The 9,080-nt window shown below is 39.7% G+C and overlaps 1 protein-coding gene across 2 annotated transcripts in view; it reads left to right on the top strand.

Moving 5' to 3' along the window:
* The first annotated feature begins 308 nt into the window (after positions 1 to 308).
* TNPO1 (transportin 1) overlaps positions 309 to 9,080 on the top strand; it is an 83,613-nt gene continuing 74,841 nt past the window's right edge. Inside the window, exon 1 of one of the 2 annotated variants that reach the window (XM_084505267.1) lies at positions 309 to 453. The gene's annotated coding sequence lies outside the window, so the exon portion shown is untranslated. The remainder of the gene's footprint in view (positions 454 to 9,080) is intronic. The other variant, XM_084505269.1, reaches the window with a different exon arrangement.

Raw genomic sequence — 9,080 nt, 5'->3', positions numbered from 1 at the left:
AGGCAACGGCTCGGGAGACCCCACACCGCGTGTTGGCCTCTGAGGGGGGCACACGCCCGCCAGAGCCTAGCGTGAGGGCAAGAACACCTCAACACAGAGCTACCCGTGCCCGGGCGCTGCCGGGCGGCCATCTTGCAGCCGCCCCCAGCCGCGGGCGAGGCGAGGCGAGGCGAGGCCGCCGTCGCCACGGTTACCGGCGAGCGGCGCCCCCGCCCGCCCCCGCCCGCCTGGGCTCGCCCCGCCCCGCGGCCAATCGGAGGGGCGGCGGCGGCGGCGGAGCGGGGCCGCCTTTGTTCGGCCATTTCGGGGCCGCGGCACCTCGGGGCGCGCAGCCGCCGGGGGGAGAGGACCGGGCTGGGACCGGGACCGGGACCGGGACAGGGACGCGCCGCGCTGAGCCGCGCCGCCACGGGCCGCTCCCCGCCCCTGCCGCCGGGCTGTGGGATGCTGTGGGTAGGTGTCCGCGCTGCCAGGGGCGGGATGGGGTGGGCTGGGGTGGCGGCACACGGCCATCTCCTGGCCGAGGAAGTGAAAGCAGCCCCGGGTGGTAGCGACGTGGCAGCGGTTCCTGGCGCCGGCTCCGGGGTCGTGCCGAGCGGGCAGGGCTCGGTGGGGTCCCGCTGCGAAGTGCGGGAGGGACACGGGTGCCTCCCCTCCGGCACGCAGGGCGGCCGGTTCGGGCTCTCTCGGGAAGTAGCCGCTGCAGCTTGCGGGGCCACCGTGGGGTGAGCTGGCCCGAGTGGTTTTGGGGTGGTTTTCTGCAGGCTCCCTGCTTTCTCCCTCTATAGACAGACAGTCCGTTCACGCGAAGCTATGCCCGGGACCCGCGAGATCCTCCTGCTTGCTCTGCTGCGAGTGGTGCAGGTTCGTAAGGGGTTTGTTTGCTGTCCTGCCTGCGCCAGCAGTCCCTAACGTGGTATTTCGGCACTCCGCCGGTGCAGCCCAGTGCTCACAGCGCTCACCCAACAAAAGGTTGAGCTGTGTCGCTGCAGGACACGAGCAAATGAGCAGGGGGAAAATAATCACATGCCCCTGACCATACAAGGGCCCCTTGGTAGGGACTGGAGCCCGTGTAGCTAACCTAGAGTCTCAGCTATGCTCCAGAATGGCAGTGGATGGTCTGTTTCTAAAAGTCCTCGTCTTGCATCTGCTGTGTGAATTTCGGTTATTTTTGGGTGGTATGTGGGAGGATGGAGGGAAGGTGCCCGCAATTGGGAAGAGTTTCTGTTTGATCAGGATTACTTTAAAGTGCGTTTCTTCAAAATAGCTAGCCTGTACTCCGAGCAGCATAGTGCAAAGCAAACATTATAATTCTGGGGGGAAAATATGGTTAAAAAAGCAGTTTACTCTGCCTTGAAGTAGGAAGTCTCTCATTAGAATTAATATTGATAAAGGACCGTGTTTACTATTGCATGCAGGCTGTGACACGCATTTCAGTGACTTCAGAAATTGATATAGATGTAACAACAGCTGCTGAACTGAGCTCAGCATGCCTCGTGACGAGAAGGTGAAAATAACAATGGTGTGTTTACGAATGTAGGCTTAGATCATCCAAAATGCATTTTTTTCTGGGATATCTGTATTCATGTTCTCTTGAACATCCACGTACAAGAGTCCCTAAACCAGAACTTATACATGTGGTTAAATTTCAGGTTCATGGGGTAAATCAGCAAACTCAGGGACTGAATTACTGTATGATTAGGTGACAGGTATGTATAGAGCTGTCCAGCAGAGCGGCAGAGCTACGGTAGAGTGTAATTCAGTCAGTTTTCCTTCTAGCCCCTGCTCTGAGCACACCAAGATGCCATGGCTATAAAGGAAAGTAGCAAAAAGGCAAGGGTAATCCTCCTTCATTACAGCTGATAATCACTTCTGACATTTCATTTTTAAAATATCTCATTGGTAAAGAGATCCTTTTGTAGAACTTGTGTTTTCATCGTCATATAAAAATTTAGACCATGCATCTGTGAAAGATGTTCAGATGAAGTCAGTATGTTATTATCAGTAGAGCTTCTGCCAGCATGCAACAGGGCAGGACTTTCTTAGTTTTTGAAAGGAATAAAACTGCTTGTCCTTTATTTTTATGTCTTAACTACATTGTGACTTTGATTTATTAGTTTTAACCACAGAAATCAATTCTGTCAGTTGACTTAGTTTCAGATTCTATGAACATTGAAATACATGTAACAATATGTTTTGTTCGCCTATTCCACTTCTTACCACAGTCTCACAGCGTTGAGTTAGGTAGTTCGGATTGTTTTTCTGCATCTGTTGATAGATTTTACATGTGACAGAAAAAAAAAATATATAAAAATGGGTATTCATATATGTATAATATGCAAATGCTATAGGGGCCCAAGGTCAAGACTGCAGTTCATACTAAGATTTTATCTTTTAAATCTTTCATTGATAGATCTACTTGTGTAGACCCAATGTTGTTGGATCTATAATCTAACATACACATGAAATGATACGTGTGTGTGTGTTATGTATGTTTTGTTCACCTATTCCACTTCTTTCCACTATTTCATAGTATTGATTTAGATAATTTGGATTGGCTTTCTATACCTATTGATAGATTTCACATACATATGCATATGTATAACTTGTACGTAAACATTTGTTTGTGCATGAACATGGATACAATGGAAGGTAGCTTCTTATAGTGATACAGAAATAAACTTCTACATGTCACTTCTAGCCTTCAGAGTTTGATTTTAAACAATCAAAAAGTCTATTTCCTATGTATTTTTCCTATATATTGAATGTTTTTAAAATAAACTGGTTTTGTATTTTTTTAAATAAATCAAATCTGACACGTTACTGTTAAATTATTCCATTATTAAATAATTTAAGTAATTTAATTTTAGTTTGTATAGCGTTTTCTACAAGCTTTTGCAAAATATCCTTAAACCTTCAAAATACGATGCTTATGAAGAGGCTTGCCATGAAATGCTTTAAATTAGATAATTGACTAATGCTAAACATAAAAGCAGAGGGAAAGGCAAGACAACGTATTTGGCAGAGAATGGAAAATAGCAGCTGAGTAGGTACAAAGATTCAAGAAAACTGCTAGTGTATTAAAACATGGAAAGGAAATCCTTGCAGAAATGATGGCCAGGGCATTCCTAACCTAGTTCACGGGTATGTGGTCGTCAGATGTAACTTCTGGCATCCAGGATCATGTTTTTCCTAACCACACAAAACCAGAGCTTTTCTGCTGCATATTCCTGTGTTCCAAACTAGTGTAAGCAGTCCAGTGCTTATACTTACCTGTCCCATCCAAACATGCACCTGCAGATGTTTATGTTCATTTTAAACTTAAGCCATATAGTTTCTCCACCACACACCCAAATTGCAAATCTTCACGTCCATCAAACACAAAGTGGAACTTCAGCTTCCCCTGTGTGCTTATTATCTAACTTATCCCATTCATCCTACTTCACCATGTCTTCCTCTTTTTCCTGTGTGCTGAGCCAGAAGTGTGGACCTGCCTGGGGACAGTGGGGCTGTTCACTGGTGTTGCTGGTGTTGGATGCAGGTGGTGACAAGAGGCAAGTCTATTATCAGGGGCTAAAAACAGAAGTCTGCTTTTTTAACTAAGGAAACTTAAGTGCAAAAGTCCAAATAGATACCTGTATTTCAGTCTGTTTTTTGACTCAGGTTCAACTGATGTAATTCCTTTTAAAAAAAAAAAAAAAAATGGTGGGGGTGGAAGAGAAGAAAAGAAAAATCTTAAGCCAACATTGAATTAAAATGAAGTGTTTTGCACAGGGGTTTGCAAGCTGGTGCATAGACAAGTTTAAGCTGAATTGTTGCGATTTTCTGTAGACAAACCCTGAGCTACATGGTTCCAAGCCAGGATTGACTTCAGTGCTCTCCAAGTAAGTAGGGAGTTGGCATCAGAAGTGAAAGCTTTAGTTGTTGACTCAGTCTCATAACAAGTAGTTAAAAACAAACAAGGTGAGGTTTGAATGGAGCTTTTGAACAAATGGGAACCAGTTGTGTTGACAAGAACGTTAGAGTCATGTAATTACATTCTTGACTTACGTGTGAGAAGCCAGGCAGCAGAAGGCTTCAAGCACTGGAATCTGGAGCAGATATGCTTTTGGAGCCCCTGGGAGAACAGGTTAAAGTAGGCAAACTAATGAGAGGAAATGATTGGTTTAAAAATAAATAAATGAGTGATTGCTTCTCATTTCTCTCTAACACAGAAGTACATACACTGGTGCAGATATGTGTCGTTTCCGTATCACATCTTCAGATACCTGCTTAGTTAAATCTCTCCACCTCTAATATGCAAAAATCCAGATGGGCATTTGGTTACATTACTGAACCACTTGAGGCAGCTTCCTTTCTGATGTCTTCTTCCACCTCATCTCCGTAGAAGAGTGTAGAAAGTATTTCTTGACTAAAAACTGGGTAACACACTGTGATTTCATGCAGTATTTTGCTTCTGGTTAATACCCTATTACAGTTGTTTTCTGAACCAATGGGTATCTGTAATATACTTTACAGCTTATGACTGTGATATATCTTTAATTTACCAGGAAAGCATATTTTAGGCTAGACACTGTCTGTTCTAGTGATTGTCTTATTTTGATTCTGTCAGTGACTGCACAAATTGTGCTATATTTATTGTTTGATAATTGGCAGTATTTTCACAGCTTCCCTCACTTGTAGTGTAGATTTCAAGTTATGTTTTGTTTTGTTTATTACTTCCATTAGCAATCTTTCAAGCTGTGGGTTGGATAAGTCAATACTGATTAGGGAATTTCATGAGACAGTGGCAGTTTCATGCAAGACTCACTTCTGAGTTCTGTCTCTTTCTCCTTAATAGTTGTACAATGTGTTTGAAAGACAGGTTTCTTTTAGGTAAGAAAAAAGAGAATATATGAAACTATATGCTTTAACGTCTTCCTTATTTGTATATATATTTTTTTAATATTGGCAGTAAGAATGAGCATATACTGAGGTTGTTGCCCTTGCTTTTTGTTTTCTTTACGGTAGATAACAGGTCTAAAGGAGTACAATGAGTCTTTGATAATCTCATCTCTGCCGGGGTAAGTCTCTCCTTGTTTTAAATAAAGCAAAAAAAAAAAAAAAAAAAAAGTTAAGATATTAGAGGCTGCCTTCTGAGGATTGTCCAATAAACACATTTCAGAATGTTTCTGAATTCAGAATAATGCAGATTTAATTGGGCATAAGGATGACTTAAAGTTTCTTTAACACATATGTACACATTGTGAAGGTTTGAAGAAAAACAATGCCTGTGAAAACAAGTACAATATCTGAGGCCAAAGAGGTTGGGCTTATGTTATAACAGAGATCTTAAAAACTGGCCCATGTTATTCATATAATCAGAGTGGCTATTTTCACAACTCTCAGATGATAGTTAGAAATATTTAGTTCTAATATAAATTGTTTTCCCTGCATGTCTGATTTTATATTTTTCATACAGATCGCTTAATCCTCTTGCTTTATCAGCAGTAATAGTAGAAGCCACAAGTAAATAATAAAGAGATTTTGATATAAAGTGGTAAATAAGAAGATGAGATGTTCCTTTCAGGAGTTACCCAGTATAGAAGAACTTGGTATCTGTGAATAAAATATTACGTGCCAGTAGAAATTCTAGAAAAGATGCTATAGTGTGTGCTTTTGAACTCTCTATCATCCATTAGAGCATCTTCTACGTAGATTGTAAGACATATCCCAAATTCAGAGGAAATTCATGACAGTGGTCATATCTGGTATAATGTCCTCATCACAATTGAAATCTTGGGTCTTCCAGAAGATGTTCAATAATGAAACAACATTGTTGTGACAGTATTATATAGAAAGGATTACTTCAGCCTTGCATCTAGTTAGACCTAAATGAAGAGAAATGTATCCTTTTACTTGAGAGAAGTTCAGCTATCCTGTCTACACCTTAGGGAAAATGTATATTAGGGAAAGCTTGTTATTATGCAGGTATCCTTAAGATTATGCTAATTTAGTGGTAAGTATGCAGGTGATTGAACTCTGTGTTCCATAGTTGGGCTTTTTAAGCTCAAATTTGAAATTCTGAGGAAATTCTTTAAAGTCAGTGTTGGTCCTGTCCATGGTGAGCAATTTTGATGCTGTTAATGATGGTATGCTATGACAGTAGCACCAAGTTTTACAAAGGAATTATTAATATATATTAATAATACTATTAATATTAAAATGAGTATGTTCCACAACAGAAATGTGTATTTGATAACATAATCTGAAAGAAAAATAAATAGAAGTAGGAATTTGTCAGACATGTCATGCCATGCAGAAAATACTAAATTGCAAAAAGATTTAGGCTACAGTATTTTATATTTAAATTACAGTAGGAGCTCCACATATGAATTAAGGCTGTAACATGTTAGGCAGAAGTAACAAAATAAGTCTCTTCTGCTTATGGTTTACAACTGAATTACAATACAAAAGACAAATGTTCTGTAATGGGAAGATACAAGGAGAATGAGAACTGTGCAACAGACTCAAAGCATCTATAAACATTGCACCAAAGGAGAGCAATTTTGTTTTTGAAACCCAAATTTCTATGTAGAATCTGAGAAAGGATGGTAAATAGCTTGTAATGCCTTTTGTGTATTTTGTTAAGGGCATTACAACAGAAAAGATGCTTCCTGACAGTAAATTTTCTGTGAGGTGGAGAGCATTAGTATCGCTAGCAGGAAAAAAGAAGCCTGGATTCTGCATCCCGATGGTATATAAGAACTGTTACATAGGATAGAGATGTTAACTTCTTCTGTTAACAATTTAAACTGACTTTGGTTTCAGCTCTCTGTAGTTTTATATTTCATGTGGTGGTTACACTGTTATTGTAAGACAAAGATGGGATGCCTGCAAATTTATTTTTGGGAGGGTGGTGAAATTATTTGCAGTGTTGTGTTTTTATTTGTAATATGCTTAATGCTGGTTCAGTATTGCTTCAAAGATTAGTGGTCTTACAGATGCAGTCATGAAAATGATTTTTTTTTTTCAAAAATACAAGTAAATAAAGTAAAAATTAAGAATAAGAATTATACTGTTATATGCAACCTTTTCATAGCTTCCCACATCAGTGCCTCTTCTTGAATCAGACACTGTTCACATGGAGTTATTCAGTGATCTCTTAACACCTGTTGCCGAAAAGGGCCATGAAGATCTGTGTAGAAGTATCTAGGCTTTCCTCTGTGGTATCTGTTTGCTTCAAGGTATAGCAGCTTGAATATGTTATTTAATTGAAATTGCAAGACTTCTCTTAAACCTTAGCTTCATATTTCACATTCAAGGGCATTTAAAATATGACTGGGTAAAGTTGAATGGAAAAAGGTGAAGCATTCTTCTTTTGAAATACCAATTTGTATTACATATACAGTGTGCCTCTCTTAACTGGAATAGTCTTTACTATATAGATGGTATTCTTTTCCTTACCGGATTATCTCGTGAGTTTTATTGTTCTGGTCAGATGAAACTTAAAAATTTTCTAAAGGAATTTTTAATAACATTTTAATTTCTAAATATATTTTATATCTGGTTTACAAAATTCCTGTAGAGTTAATGTTGAAGTGCTTGGATAGTACTGTTTTCTTATATTAAACAGTAATAATTTCAACTCTGTCTTATTTACCATCTTAAAATACTGATACTTGGAGAAGGAAAAAATAATGTATTTGTAAATTTCACTCTGTATGTATATACAGGAACAATTTGGGTGGGCTATGTGTTTGTGCCTGTACTTCCACCTTTACCCTGCATTTTTACCCTCTCCTTCAAGCCTTAAAATACAAGGAATGCCTGCAGTCATTTCTTATGTCTCTCGGTGAGATCGTTTTAATTGCTTACTTGTCTTCAGAGTTTCACTTCCTTGATTAAACTGGTTAGGGCATCTTTTTTAGTTTCTTTTGCTTATATGTATGATTGTATTAGCTTATTCTCCTCACTCATGATCACATGCATGGCTTTGTCTCCTTTTGGAAGGAGATCCATTCCAAATCAGTAATTATTTGCTCATTCATCCAGGAGGATGGAATTTCAGAATATTTATCTGACTTCAGAGATTAGGGAAGGCCAGACAACTGTACTCAGGCTCACAGGGCAAAAGATTGAATTCTTGCTTTGAGCTGATGCCTTTTAAGTCTTTAAGTTCTGTTTTCGTTCTGCACATTTGAATATGACTCCAATTAGTCACTGTGTAGGACAGATACAAGCTTGCTAGAGTAACACAGAGATTAATATAAACCCTAATCATGTCATTTCCTTGAGTCAACAGCATCATAAAGACCTAAGATAAATCACTTACTGCTGTAAGGAAATTCATCAGCCACATGGGGAACAAAATATTAGTAAAACGGTTGGTGACGCTGGTTTAGCGTATGGCATTGCTGTCAGTGTTGCAAATGCCACCAAAGCACCTCCATTACCGTCACTGACAGACCTCACAGTGGTGGTAGTATTGCTGATAGTTGTATGTCTTGATGCATGAGCTGTGTGTAAATGCTTTAATAAACATTAAGTAATTAAACAGCTGGATTCTCTGCATCCCTGGCTGCAAGATACTTTGTCAAGAAGTAAAAATAAAAATAAATTCTGACAAACCACATCTTTGTGCCTAATAACATGTTTCTTCAGCCCCCTTACTGATTTCCTAATAGTGCCTGGGTTTTGACTGGAGGAGACTCCTTGCTTCTTGAAGACATCCTTTGTACTCATGCCTTTGTAGCTGGTGCCAGTGGTTAGCGCGAGAAGACAGTTTTAATCTTGTATTACATTTGTAGTTTTTCTTTTCCTCAATAAATCATTCTCATCTCCTTTATGCATCAAAACAGACTTAAAAATAAATGCACCATTTGTCTCGTCTGTTACCTCTTTCAGCTAGCAGGAGGGCCTTTGTACCTTTACATCTTTGTTAATACTTGATTAGATTCCTAATCATTGTGTTTTTATACAAGAAATATTAAAGATATTTCTACTGAATGACTTATGGTGTAGTTGTACAAAAAGTCTTAAACAATTTCGGTTAAACTGGTTTATGATAGTTATTTATACATATTTTGCATTAATATTGG

Source organism: Aythya ferina (assembly GCF_964211825.1).
Source record: "Aythya ferina genome assembly, chromosome: Z".
Classification (NCBI taxonomy): domain Eukaryota; kingdom Metazoa; phylum Chordata; class Aves; order Anseriformes; family Anatidae; genus Aythya; species Aythya ferina.
This window is presented reverse-complemented; position numbering and strand designations above follow the sequence as displayed.